Source organism: Panthera onca, unplaced genomic scaffold (assembly GCF_046562875.1).
Source record: "Panthera onca isolate mPanOnc1 unplaced genomic scaffold, mPanOnc1 haplotype 2 h2.h2tg000240l_path, whole genome shotgun sequence".
NCBI lineage: Eukaryota > Metazoa > Chordata > Mammalia > Carnivora > Felidae > Panthera > Panthera onca.
The window spans coordinates 1-8,953 of NW_027675856.1; the positions used below are offsets into that span (position 1 = coordinate 1).

Sequence of the window (8,953 nt, forward strand, 5' to 3'; positions counted from 1 at the left end):
GTTTTAAATTAGGAGTTGGTTGCGTTTTTTGACATTGAGATGTTCTGATTGTTGAGCTTGAACGCTTTCTTAATTGGTGGCTGCTTTTAGGCCAACTATGGTTTGTGTTTATGCTTACTCTCTAATTAAGGCTGTATCCTAATTCTAAAAAGCTGTACCTTTTTAGACTATATTTTAAACTTACATTGGAATTTCAGGGTTTTGAGGTAAGTTTAAAGTTGAACTAAGATTCTGTTCTGGGCAACCAGCTATCACCAGGCTCGTTAGGCTTTTCACCTCTACCCACAAATCTTCTCACTATTTTGCGACATAGATGAGTTCATCCTGTAATAGATTGTTCATGGGTAGCTCGTCTGGTTTCGGGGGGCCTAGCTGAAGTTCTCTTTGTTAGGTTATTCTAGCTAATTCATTATGCAAAAGGTACAAGGGGTAATCTTTGCTGTATAGTGCTTTTAGTTTTTTCTTTCATCTTTCCCTTGCGGTACTTTCTCTATAGCGCCAAGTTAAATTTCTATCTCCTATACTTTTATGGGGCAACTAAATGTTTTATTTTACTTTCTGATGTTAATTGCGTTTGTAGATGATTGGGCTAGCTTTGGCTCAAGATGGTCAGTTTAATATGAAATCTTCTGGGTGTAAGCCAGATGCTTTGTTTAAGCTACATCTTGTCATCCAAGCACACTTTCCAGTATGCTTACCTTGTTACGACTTGTCTCCTCTTGTGGATGTAATGGTTTGAATAGGTTTCTTCAGGGTTTGACCACTTGAGGAGGGTGACGGGCGGTGTGTGCGTGCTTCATGGCCCAATTCAATTGAGCTCTCTATTCTCAAATTTACTACTAAATCCTCCTTGAATTCTTAATTTCATAAGGATTTTCGTGGATGTTCTAGTTGTAGAAAATGTAGCCCATTGCTTCCCATCTCATGGGCTACACCTTGACCTAACTTTTTTGTGTCAAGATACTTGTGCTTACTTTTCTTCCTTTTTAGGGTTTGCTGAAGATGGCGGTATATAGGCTGAATTAGCAAGAGATGGTGAGGTTTATCGGGGTTTATCGATTATAGAACAGGCTCCTCTAGAGGGATATAAAGCACCGCCAAGTCCTTTGAGTTTTAAGCTGTTGCTAGTAGTTCTCTGGCGGATAGTTTTGTTTGAGCTAACTATCTAGGTTTAGGGCTAAGCATAGTGGGGTATCTAATCCCAGTTTGGATCTTAGCTATCGTGTGGTCGGAAATATTAAAGTTACTTTCGTGCTGTATTTTTATGTTAACTGCAGCTTTTTACAGCCTAGTTAAGGTTTAACTTTAGTATGCTTCTCTTCTGTAACACGCTTTACGCCGTAGGTCCATTGGTTTGGGTTAATCGTATGACCGCGGTGGCTGGCACGAAATTTACCAACCCTAATTTAATATAACTTAGTCGAACTTTCATTCATAGCTTAATTTTTATCACTGCTGTATCCCGTGGGCAGCTCCTTTGAATCACTGGGTGACTTAGAGGGCATTTTCACCGGGATGCGGAGGCTTGCATGTGTAATTTTATTAATAACTAATGGAAAGGCTAGGACCAAACCTCTATGTTTATGGAGTCTGGCGACTCATCCAGGCATTTTCAGTGCCTTGCTTTGTGTTTTTAAGCTACATGAACCAAGATATAGGATTGTTGGGTGTGTAAATATTGTTCAATAGGGACGAGTTAGAGATCGGGTTGGCGTATCTATAGATACTGCGAACAAAGTTATGATTTAGTATTAATAATTGGTAATAATGGGGTTGGTAAAGTTTGTAAACGTTAACTCTTAAGCTCTATGCTTAGATACGGTTTAGTCTTGTTTTTGGGGTTTGGCAAGACAGAAATAAACACGTATTGTAACAAATAGGGTTAACGGGGGGTAAGGGGGGTTTGTTTAAGCTAATTATTTACTAAAATCAAAAAAGTTTGCATGTGTATACGTGTATACGTGTATACGTGTATACGTGTATACGTGTGTACGTGTGTACGTGTGTACGTGTGTACGTGTGTACGTGTGTACGTGTGTACGTGTGTACGTGTGTACGTGTGTACGTGTGTACGTGTGTACGTGTGTACGTGTGTACGTGTGTACGTGTGTACGTGTGTACGTGTGTACGTGTGTACGTGTGTACGTGTATACGTGTACGTGTATACGTGTATACGTGTATACGTGTATACGTGTGTACGTGTATACGTGTATACGTGTATACGTGTGTACGTGTACGTGTATACGTGTATACGTGTGTACGTGTACGTGTATACGTGTGTACGTGTGTACGTGTACGTGTATACGTGTGTACGTGTGTACGTGTACGCGTATACGTGGGTGCGCGCATGCCGTGTCCTGTGGAACAATAGGGATTTAAGTATATGTCCTGCGACCATTGACTGAATAACACCTTGCTTGTTGTACGTGTGGAACCCCCGCATAGAGAATAAGCCCAGCTACATTATATTTGACTGAGTCAGGACCTTTAGGTCATAGCTGAGTCATAGCAAGTTCGACCCCCTAAAAATTAAAAATACCAAATGCATGACACCACAGTTATGTGTGATCATGGGCTGATTAGTCATTAACCCATCGAGATGTCCCATTTGAGAGAGTTGAAGGATTGGATTTAAGAACGTCATGGCCCTGAAGTAAGAACCAGATGCCAGGTATAGTTCCATTATAGACACCCCCACGTTGAAATGGGCCCGGAGCGAGAAGAGGTACACGCTCAAGCAAGGGTTGCTGGTTTCTCGAGGCCAGGTGATTAAGCTCTTTCGGACAGTTGAGGTCCATAAGAGACTGTTGGAAATCATGAATATGCACGATTAAGCACTATTATGTCTTATGTAATATATATAAACTACTGTACATGCTTAATATTCATGGGGACAAGCAGTTAATGCACGATATACATAGTATGTCTTATGTAATATATATAAACTACTGTACATGCTTAATATTCATGGGGACAAGCAGTTAATGCCGATATACATAGTATGTCTTATGTAATATATATATAAACTACTGTACATGCTTAATATTCATGGGGACAAGCAGTTAATGCACGATATACATAGTATGTCTTATGTAATATATATAAACTACTGTACATGCTTAATATTCATGGGGCGAGTGGTTGGTGCATGATATGCATGAGGAAAAGGTCAGTTGGTTATCTTACTTGCGAGTTTGTATTGTAAGAATTGAGAGTTTTCACTTGCTTTATTGCGGAAAGATGAGGACATACTGGGCAAGCACAGTATGAGTATATGCAATATATGAATTATGGAAGTTATGGGGTTGCTTTTTGGTATTAGCAAGGAATAGTTTAAGAAAGAATTTCAGCTTTGGGTGCTGATGGTGGGGCTGTTGCTTCTTCCTTGAAGTCTTAGGGAGGGTGCATATTCTCCTTTTTTGGTTTACAAGACCAAGGTATTGTATATACTACAAAGACTCTTCATTTAAGGAGGCGATTTTCAATAATGCCTGAGATAGGTATTAGGATTAGAAGGATAGAGAAGTATAGGATGGAGGCCAGTTGGCCGATGGTGATGAAGGGGTGTTCTACAGGTTGGCCGCCAATTCATGTTAGGGTCAGAAGGTCCGCTACTAGTAATCAGAATAAGCATTGGCTTAGTGGTCGAAACATTATTCCTCGTTGTTTAGAAGTGTGGAGAGCGGGGATGATAGCTAAGGTTAAGATAGATAGAACTAGGGCTAAAACTCCTCCTAGCTTATTGGGAATAGATCGGAGGATTGCGTATGCAAATAGGAAATATCATTCGGGCTTGATGTGGGGAGGGGTGTTTAGAGGGTTGGCGGGGGTATAGTTATCGGGGTCTCCTAATAGGTCTGGTGAGAATAGGACGAGTAGCATGAGTATTAGGATTAGTACTAGGAGGCCCAGGATATCTTTGATTGTGTAGTATGGGTGAAATGGGATTTTGTCTGAGTCGGATACCACTCCTGAGGGGTTATTGGATCCTGTCTCATGAAGGAATAGGAGATGGACTGCTGCTAGGGCTGAGATGATGAATGGAAGGATGAAGTGGAAGGCAAAGAATCGTGTTAGGGTGGCTTTGTCTACTGAGAAGCCTCCTCAGATCCACTCTACTAGATTGGTTCCAATATATGGGATTGCCGATAGGAGGTTGGTGATTACGGTTGCCCCTCAAAAGGATATTTGGCCCCATGGTAGGACATATCCTATGAAAGCTGTAGCTATGACTGTGAATAATAGTACGATTCCAATATTTCATGTTTCTGAGAAAGTGTAGGAGCCGTAGTATATTCCTCGTCCTACGTGTATGTATAGGCAGATAAAGAATATGGAGGCTCCATTGGCGTGTAAATATCGGATGATTCAGCCGTAATTTACGTCGCGGCAGATATGGGTGACTGATGAGAAAGCGGTTATTGTATCTGACGTGTAGTGTATGGCTAGGAAGAGACCAGTAAGAATTTGTAGGATTAAACACACTCCTAGTAGGGAACCAAAGTTCCATCATGCTGAGATATTGGATGGAGCAGGAAGATCAATGAATGAGTGGTTGATGATCTTGATAAGGGGGTGAGATTTTCGAATGTTGGTCATTAAGTTCTTATAGTTGAAATACAACGATGGTTTTTCATATCATTAGTCATGGTTAGATTCCATGTAAGAATTATGATAACATACATTGTATTTATTTTAAGTACAATCTTTGTGGTGAGCTTTGTGAGTTTTTCTTCAAAGCCTTCTCCTATTTATGGTGGGTTTGGTTTGATTGTGGCTGGTGGTATTGGTTGTGGTATTGTATTGAATTTTGGGGGATCATTTTTAGGTTTAATGGTTTTTTTAATTTATTTGGGGGGTATGCTTGTGGTGTTTGGGTATACTACAGCTATGGCTACTGAGCCTTACCCTGAGGCATGGACGTCTAATAAGGCTGTATTGGGTGCATTTATTACAGGGGTGCTAGCGGAGTTGTTAACTGCTTGCTATATTTTAAAAGAAGATGAAGTCGAGGTTGTGTTTAAGTTTAATGGTGCAGGTGATTGAGTGATTTATGATACGGGTGATTCGGGGTTTTTTAGTGAGGAGGCCATGGGGATTGCAGCACTGTATAGTTATGGAACATGGTTGGTGGTTGTTACTGGTTGGTCCTTGCTTATTGGTGTGTTGGTGATTATAGAGGTTACTCGTGGAAACTAAGTAGGAGTAAGCTAAGGGCTAAGGTGATTATGAAGGATAAGAAGTAAAGCTTAACTAGTCCTTTCTGATTAGATACGATGGTTGATATTTTTATTTGGAAGTGGGAGATGGATTTTGGTAATACATTTTCTAGCCAGATTATATCTAATAGTATCGATGCGGATTTTTGGCTTATAGTTAAGCTTATTGTTGATGGGAGGCGGTGTATTACGATTGGAAAGTACCCTAGGAGGTTGGAAAACTTAAAGAGGTCTGAGGGATGTTTAAATTTTAAGTTTTTAGCCGCGAGGTTAAGTTCTAATGCTAGGATGAAGCCTGTAATGGTTGCAGCAAGGGCGGTCAGCTTTAGATAGTGGGGTATAGTTATTTGTGGGATGGTTGTCGGGGGAATGTTGTGGGAGATCAGGTATCCTGCAAAAATGCTTCCAATTAAGAGACGTTTGATGGAGTTGATAAGGTGGGGGTTATTTTCATTGATTGGACTTAGGGAGTTAAATCGGGGTTGTCCTAGGAGTGCGAAGAATATGATTCGAGTACTGTAGGCGGCTGTGAGAGATGTAGCGATGAGAGTGACCAATAGGGCTCAGGCGTTGGTATACGACGTGTTGGCTGTCTCGATGATTAGGTCCTTGGAGTAAAAGCCTGTTAGAAAAGGTATGCCTGTTAATGCGAGACTTCCGATGATGAGGGAGGTGGTGGTGAAGGGTATTGGCTTGTATAGTCCGCCTATTTTTCGAATGTCTTGTTCATCATTTAAGCTGTGGATAATTGATCCAGAGCACATGAATAATATTGCTTTGAAAAATGCGTGCGTACAGATGTGCAGGAATGCAAGGTAGGGTTGGTTGATTCCGATGGTAACGATTATTAGGCCTAATTGGCTTGAAGTTGAGAAGGCAACGATTTTTTTAATGTCATTTTGTGTGAGGGCACAGATGGCTGTGAATAAGGTTGTGATGGCTCCTAGGCATAGGGTAAGGGTTTGTGTGGTTTTATTTTGTTCTATGAGCGGGTAGAAGCGGATTAATAGAAAGACTCCGGCTACAACTATTGTACTTGAGTGGAGTAGGGCAGAAACGGGGGTTGGACCCTCTATGGCTGATGGTAGTCATGGGTGTAGGCCAAATTGGGCAGACTTACCCGTGGCTGCTAAGAGAAGCCCTAGTAGTGGGATATTTAGGTTTTCATGCTGGGTGATAAAGATTTGTTGAAAGTCTCATGCATTTATATTGGTGAGAAATCATGCTATGGCTGTGATAAACCCCACGTCTCCGATGCGGTTGTAGAGAATTGCCTGCAGGGCAGCAGTGTTTGCGTCTGCTCGACCATATCACCATCCGATTAGCAGGAAGGATATGATTCCTACCCCCTCTCAGCCAATAAACAGTTGGAATAGGTTATTGGCAGTTACTAGGATTATTATGGTGATTAGAAATATGAGGAGATACTTGAAGAATCGGTTAATATAGGGGTCTGTGTGTATGTATCATATTGAGAACTCTATAATTGATCATGTAACGAAAAGTGCTACAGGGATGAAGATGATTGAGAAATAGTCTAGTTTAAAACTTAGTGACAATTTAAGGGTTTGGATTGATAATCAGTGTCAGTTTGAGATAATTGTTTCCTGTCCGGAAGAAATAAATACTATAGCCGGAATTATGCTGATGGTAAAGGCATAAGAGATTGTAGTTTTTACATAGTGAGGGTACAGGTTGTTTTTGTATAGTTGAGTGTTGGATGTAATGATGGGTAGGAGTAGAATGAATATTGCAGTGAGTATAAAAGAGGTAAATAGGTTTATTACTTTTATTTGGAGTTGCACCAATTTTTTGGCTCCTAAGGCCAATGGATTACTTCTATCCTATAAAAGTTGAAAAAGCCACGCTTTTATACGTGGGGGCATGAATTAGCAGTTCTCGCATACTTTTTCGGTAAATAGGAAGATTTGCACTTCTATTGTTAGATCCACAATCTAATGTTTTTGTTAAACTATATTTACAATAAATAGGACCCAGTACGATTTTGGGGTTGAGGGATAAGAGGAGGAGTGGGAGCAAGTGAAGGGCTATTAGGGCGTTTTCTCGTGTAAATGATGGGTTAATGTTTTTAATATGATGTGGGTACTTACCTCGTTGGGTTGTGATAAGTATATAGAGGGTATATAAGGCTGTGATGATAATATTTGTGCCTATGAGAGTGATAGTTAAGTTAGATCATGAGAAGGAGGCTACTACTACAAATAGTTCCCCAATTAGGTTGATGGTAGGAGGCAGAGCTAGGTTCGCGAGACTGGCTAGTAGTCATCAGGCAGCTATTAGAGGAAGGATGGTTTGTAGGCCTCGTGCTAGGATTATTGTTCGGCTGTGGACTCGTTCGTAGTTTGAGTTTGCAAGGCAAAATAATATTGAGGAAGTTAGTCCGTGGGCGATTATAAGGGCTGTAGCTCCTGTGTAACTTCAGGGTGTTTGGATTAGCACAGCTACAATTACTAGGGCTATGTGGCTTACTGATGAGTATGCGATTAAGGACTTTAGGTCTGTCTGGCGTAGACAGATAGAACTTGTTATAACTATTCCTCATAGGGACAACATTATGAAGGGGTATGCTATTTGGTTTGTTGTGGGGTTAAGTAGAATTGTAATACGCATCATTCCATATCCCCCTAGTTTTAATAGTACGGCAGCAAGTACCATTGAGCCGGCAATGGGGGCTTCAACATGTGCTTTTGGCAGTCACAGGTGGAGTCCGTATAGGGGTATTTTTACTATGAATGCTATTATGCATGCTAGTCAGAGAAGGATATTAGATCAGGTGGCTGAGATCGGTTTGGCTCAGTACTGAATGATTAGGAAATTTAAAGTCCCTGTTGTGTTTTGAATATATAGTAGTGCGACCAGGAGGGGCAGTGAGCCCAGCAGGGTGTAGAATAAAAAATATAGGCCGGCGTTTAGTCGCTCCGTCTGGTTACCCCACCGAGTAATAATGATAAGGGTGGGGATTAGTGTGGCTTCAAATAGAATGTAAAATATAATTAGTTCTGTAGCGGTAAATGTTATGATTAAAAGAAGTTGCAAAACGATAAGTGTTGTGATATATAGTTTTTTTCGGGCCAAGGTCTCTTTTGACAGGTGTGATTGACTAGCCATAAGCATTAGTGGCAGGAGTCATGTTGTTAGTACTAGTAGAGGTGCGGAGAGTGAGTCTGAGAAGAATAGTAATGAGAGGTTTAGGCTGTTATCGCCTAGTTGGTTTAAATAGGAGAGGCTAATAAGGCTGATCAGGAGACTGTAGGTAGTCGAGTTAATTCAGATTATATTGGGCTTTGATAGTCATGTTATTGGTATGAGTATAATAGTGGGGATAATAATTTTTAGCATTGTAGGAGATTTAGGTTTTGTACATAGTCGGTACCATATGTATTTGAGACCATTACTAGTAGGGATAAGCCCAGTGCCGCCTCGCAGGCTGCAAATACTAGCAGGATAATAGGAGTCATGCTAGCTAGTGTAAAATGATTATTTAGAATTGCCATGGTTATCATAACAAATAGGGATAATATTATGCCTTCTAGGCATAGGAGGGAGGATATTAAGTGGGACCGATACATTAATAGTCCCATAAGTGATATGATGAAGGCCAGGAATATATTAACATAGACTATGGACATTTGATAATTATAGGGTGAGCTACAATCTAATGAGTCGAAATCATTTGTTTTAGTTTAAACTAATTATCATATTCAGTTCACTCT

The 8,953-nt window shown here is 40.5% G+C and overlaps 1 non-coding gene across 1 annotated transcript; it reads right to left on the reverse strand.

Annotated features, from left to right (window-relative positions):
* Positions 1-665: 665 nt before the first annotated feature.
* LOC144615593 (18S ribosomal RNA) lies at positions 666-1,578 on the reverse strand. The gene has a single exon (XR_013553960.2). It is a non-coding gene; the product is annotated as an 18S ribosomal RNA (ribosomal RNA).
* Positions 1,579-8,953: the final 7,375 nt, after the last annotated feature.